This window comes from Canis lupus, chromosome 23 (genome assembly GCF_011100685.1).
Source record: "Canis lupus familiaris isolate Mischka breed German Shepherd chromosome 23, alternate assembly UU_Cfam_GSD_1.0, whole genome shotgun sequence".
Lineage (NCBI taxonomy): Eukaryota > Metazoa > Chordata > Mammalia > Carnivora > Canidae > Canis > Canis lupus.
In genome coordinates, this window is record NC_049244.1 from 50,066,209 (window position 1) to 50,072,208 (window position 6,000).

Below are 6,000 nucleotides of genomic sequence, written 5' to 3' on the forward strand. Positions count from 1 at the left end.
CTCTCCCTTAACCACATGGAAAAATCTACGTTGGGAATCTTTCCCAGAATAAGGGTCACCGACGGAGGTAAATACATCTGAGCGCCCCGTTTGTATGTAATTGCCAACCATCTGGCCTTCTCGTCACCCCGTGGAACCCATTCCTCTCCTCTAGAATCCCAGAGCCCGCCCCTTCTCAGGTGAGAACCGCATCCTTCCTTCCTTCCACCTGCCTTTGGAATTCCCGGGTCTATGCGGTCCCCCTTATGCCTGCCTATTCAGTTTCATTTTCTCCTGATTTTAATGTGTCTCCCGCCAATTTGATTCTTTGTCCGGAAATTCTTGCCCCTCACCATTATCAAGCAGAGCTTTCATCCCAACCCACCTATGGGATTTTTTTTTTTTTTTAATTTAAGCAGTTTTTTATTTTTCCAAGGGACAGGTAAATCAAGGATCTTATGCTGTTGTTGTTTTTTGTCTTTCCAACTCAAAGCTCCTATACCTCTGCAAATATGAGGCACAGACAGACTAGATGATGAATGTTATCAAGCTAGTTACTGCCAGAACTGTGAAACCTAACCCCTAAATAAATAAATAAATAAATAAATAAATAAATAAATAAAAGAAACCTACGTCCTAAAAAAAAGAAAAAGAAACCTACCTCCTCATCTCAATCAGCCCAGCGCCCCTTTCACGGTATCCTTGTGCCTTCCAAGTATGGATTTAGGTGTAGGGAGAGGGGAAGCATGGACATATAATATGGAAAAATTCTCCCCAACTACTGCTGAGAATAGGCAAGACCAGAAATGGCACCTGCCCCCCACATGGTAGGCCAACCTGTTAAAAATAAAAGGATGCAAAAGACAGCTTTGTGTTTCACAGGTATGTGAGAAAGTCCGTAAAGCTTGAGAAGGGTTGAGATGCCGCAAATGGAAGCCATGATGGTAGCTCTGAGGACACTTACATGGGGAGGGTGATGTGGTAACTCTTCCTTGGATTTGTTGAATTCTTTAGTCCATGAGCTAGCTGATAGCCAAGATCTCTTATTTCCCCCCATATTCTGTTTGAGGTAGAGTACTTTTCAATCGTTTTTCTCCTCAAAACTTCATAATAAACCTGAGCCCCCAAAGTCATCCTCTCATCTCCCATATGCAGCTCAGCATTTTCCTCTTCCCTTGCTCCTCATTCCTACAGCGACGTCTGGCTCTGGGACTCAGAGTTGACTGCTCAGCCTCTCAGGTCTTCCAACTGAGCTGAAGACGGAAGGAAAAACGAGGGTAGGTGAATGGAGGAAACATCCAACGGCTCTCAGCCTGCATGGCCAGCACCTTCTTGTGTCCTGGCCATCTTAGTCTCGAAGCTGTCATTCAATCTTCCTTTTCTTTTCATTTCCTCTTGTCCTTTGGCCAAAAAGAAGTAAGAGATGCAATACGCCTGTAAGTAGAAAGGGACGGTGGCTTCATGACTTAAAGAGACTTCATGTTCTTAATGTTCTCTGTTGATCGGTACACACAGGTCTTGTAGGATGGAACCTGTCCTGAAAGTCATAATCTGGCGATTTGTCAAGAGTTGGCTATCTTAAAAAAAAAAAAAAAAAAAGATTTTATTTTTTCATGAGAGACACGCAGAGAGGGGCAGGGATCCAGGCAGAGGGAGAAGCAGGCTCCCTGCAGGGACCCGAGGCGGGACTCGATCCTGGGACCCCGGGGTCACCCCTGGGCCCAAGGCAGGTGCTCCACGGCGGAGCTCCCGGCGCCCCTGCCTGGCTCTCCTTTAATCGGGGGCTCACTCCTCCAACACCAGCTGCCGTGCCACGGGGTAAGTGGCCGAGCGCAGGCCACTGGGGCGTCAGCAGCAAGCCGGGCGCTGGGCGGCGTCGGAAGGGCTGGAGCCCGTGTCAAGCTGCTCTGCCGAGCCTGCCCCTGAGCAGCACTTCCTCCGTCCCCTCCCTGCCCCTTCCGGGCTCAGCCAGTCGGGAAACCCTAGAGGGGAAGGACGAGCCTCTGTCCTCTCCTCCGAGCAGGTGCTGCAGTGCAGGTGGTCGAATCCGTGGGGGGGTCACCAGGTGCACGAGACTCAGCCACAGTGTCAGGAGGACGTGCGTGTCCTCACGGTGGGAAACCGGGTCCTGGTGATCTCGATGTCACCAAAATCCTTTTTTTTTTTTTTTAAATAGCCAGCGCAGACCTCAGCTATCAGCCCCGTAGGTGGGTTGGCGCGAAGGCTGTGCTTGCAGGTGGTGAGGGCGAGAATCCCTGGGGTCTCCATCTGCGGTGAAGGCCAGCCGACGTCAGTATCATTCTGGACACGAGGCATCAGACGTAAGGAATACGGAGACCAACGTCACAGCTTGCTTTACCTCTCAGATGACTTAGCATCAAATATATGAATCGAAATTACAAAATATTGGGGCACCCGGGTGGCCCAGCGGTTGAGCGCCTGCCTTCGGCCCGGGGCATGACCCTGGGGTCCCGGGATCGAGTCTCGCTCACGTCGGGCTCCCTGCATGGGGCCTGCTTCTCCCCCTGCCTGGGTCTCGGCCTCTCTCTCTCTCTGTGTCTCTCATGAATAAATAAATAAAATATTTTTTAAAATTACAAAATATTAACAAAAACCATGGAACAAGTGAGACTCGGTGTTTGACAGATGGCTCCGTCTTTACAAAACAAAAGGAGCTGTTTTTATTTGAAAGCCACAGCTTCCTTCCAGGCGGTGGGCTTTTGTTAAAGGAAGGTTCTCTGCGCCTTCGCTGTGCGCAGGGCTCGATGGGTGCGGATCTGTGAGGCCGGGCCTGCCCCTGCCCCGGGTGTGCAGAGCGCAGCCTCTCGGTGGGATAAAGGCCGCCACTAACACCGAGACGCTCGGACTTGCTCGGTGTCACCAAGCACAGAACCGAACACTCTCGACCCTACGGCCTGCGCGGCCCCCTTCTCCGCGCCCTGTGGCTCCGAGCCTGATGCAGGGAACTGGGGGGTAAAACCCCGGCCTGTCGCCCCGGGGTCGCACCCAGGACTCCGTGCTTATGAAATGCACTTGCACAGCATTGACAGTCTCTGGGGCATCGGTGCCCGTTCCAGACACGCCCGAGCCGCGCTGGCGTCTGGGCCTTCGCTGGGCATCTTCCAGCAGGTGGGCATCTGGAGCAGGCGAGCGGCTGGCGGGCTCTCCTCCCGGCGGCGAACAGGGTGCTGTGTCCACGTCGGGCAAGAGCAGCCACATGGCAGGAGAGGAAGGGACCTCACAAAACCAGGTTAGGAAATCCTAACACAGCAGGTGGCCGGACACCGCACATCTGGCAAAGCCTGGGGCTCACACCCCGCCACCCCCCCCGCCCCCCGGCTGGTCGTGCACCTGTTCATTACCAGCATGACCTTGCTCTTTCTCCTTCTCCCATTTACATCCCCTTCTTCCGATTCCCCACACTGGGCAGTTGGGTTCCTAACCCTCTTCTCTATCGCTAGGGTGGACCGTGCAACCTAAGGCCAAAGCCAGCACACTGTTCATTGTATTAAAAAAAGAAAAAAATCTCGGTGAAATTTTTGCCAGGGCCGCGGACACAAACGGGCTTCGTTACAGAAGCACAGGAAACTCAGTTTGTCGCCTGCCTCGTGGTTTGTGGCTGTCCCAGCTCTGGTCCCGCTTCGCCCCTGGGGTCCAGGCCCACGGCAGGGAAAGCCTTGTCGGGGGAGGGAAGGAGGGCCCCAGGTTTGATGATGTCCCAGCAGGGACTCGCGACACACCCGGGGAGGGACTCAGGGATGTGGGGCCCGGGAGGCAGGCCACACGGCCCGTGGGCCTCCTGGGGAAAGACGCCAAAACCCCCGTGTCCTGCCCGCGGGGACGGTTCCTGAAACAAGGCCGCAGCGGGCCCGCGGTGAGCGGCTGCAGGTGCTGGAACCGCCCGGGCGGAGCGCCGAGGAGTGGTGGGTCAAGAAGGAAGATCACGCTGCTGGGGTGGACCTGGGACGGGACCCCACAGTGTCCCACAGCTGAACTGCTTCCAGGCGGGCCCAAGGGACACGACCTCAGGACATGACCTCTGCCAGGGCCAGGGCGACGGGCTGCAGAGAACAGGGGGTCAGCAGCCCTCCCGGCCGGCCGAGGCTCCTTGGAGCCGCAGCGAACCGCCGGGAGATCCTGAGCTCCCCCACCCGGACAGTCCCAGTTGCTCAGGAAAATGAATCTGCAGACCCCGTCCCTTTCCACCCGGCTACGAGCGCCTCTTTCAGAGCGACTCTCCCCCTGGCATTTCCTACCATCACCTGCCCGCAAACACTGTGTCCCGGCCTGGTGGCAAGCAGCCGTCCCCGTGAGTCCACCCCGTACTCCCCAGACCCCAATTCCTCTTTCCCTTTGCCGCTGCTGACTGTCCAGCCTCGACCCTGTTGACTTCGAAGGTCTTTAACTGGCCTCTCCTCCAGCCTCCTCCCACTAGAAACTGGCAGCTATGGGCCGCCCGGGGGGCCAGCGCCTGAGCACCTGCCTCGGGCCGGGGCCTGGGCCTGGAGACAGACCCGGGATCCAGTCTGGCGTCGGGCTCCCTGCGTGGGGCCTGCTCCTCCCTCTGCCTGGGTCTCTGCCTCTCTCTCTCTGTCTGTGTCTCTCATGAATAAATAAAATCTTAAAAAAAAAAAAAAAGAAAAGAAACTGGCAGCTGAAGAGGTCATCACCACCAAGGCAATGCTCATCACCTGCCAGACCTTGGCTCCTGCGTGCTCCGAGGTACATATGGACGGATACGTCGTGACCCGTCGGTGAGTCGGGCTCTCAGCTCAGGCAATATTTGATCAGCATTTTTCTGAAGATATTATTGATTTATTTTGAAAGAGCGCAAGCAGGGGAGGGAGGAGGGCAGGGGGAGGCAGAGGGACAAGCAGGCTCCAGGCCGCGGGGAGCCCACGGCCCGGCCCAGCAACCACCACGACCTGAGCCCAAATCAGGAGCCAGGGGCTCAATCAACCCGGCCACCACCAGGCACCCGGCTCGGTGTCTTTAAATGACCTGAGGGGGCGCCCGGCTGGCCTACTTGGGAGAGCATAGGACTCTTGATCTCACGGTTGTTGGTTTGAGCCCCACTTTGGGTGTAGAGATTACTTAAAAATAAAATCTTAAAAAATAAAAAATAAAAAAATAAATAAAATCTTAAAATCTTTTCTTTAAAGGACTAGAAAGAAATAAGAAATGGAGGACCAAAAAAAAAAAAAAAACCAAAAAAAAACCCAAACCCAAAACCCTCCATTTTTCCTTTTGTCAGAAGTATTAACCTAACAAAAATGTTAAAAACCCATGGAAGTGTTATTTTGAAATGGTTTTACTATTCTTTCTAAAACTACAGTGGTTTCTTTCTACCTCTGTGATAATTTCCATTTCCTGACTTGTAGGGTCTGATTTCTTCAGATAAACCCTCCAATTTTTGCTTCCACTCACACCTCACTAATGAAATAATGAGATTTAAAATTTCTTCTAGGGATCCCTGGGTGGATGCAGCGGTTTGGCGCCTGCCTGCCTTTGGCCCAGGGCGTGATCCTGGAGACCCAGGATCGAAACCCACGTTGGGCTCCCGGTGCATGGAGCCTGCTTCTCCCTCTGCCTGTGTCTCTGCCTCTCTCTCTATCTGTGTGACTATCATAAAAAAAAAAAAAAATTTTTTCTTCTACCCACAGGAGTATACTTTTTGTTATCATTTTAAATTGAACTACTTGGATAATTTGCCCTCTTTATTTATGTATTATTTATTTTATTTGGGAGAGACAACACAAGCAGGGAGGAGGGGCAGAGGGGGAGGGAGAAGCAGATCCCCCTGCGGAGGAGGGAGTCCACCGGCGGGGCTCGATCCCGGGACCCTGAGATCATGACCTGAGCCAAAGGCACAGGCTGGCCTGACTGAGCCACCCAGGCGCCCCTAATTGGCCCCATTTAAACTAGAAAATATAAAAGGAAACCCCTAGTCACTTGAGACGGGACTCCTGGTTCTAATACCCAGGCTTCTAAAAACACAAGTTTTTTGGTGACGATGTGGGG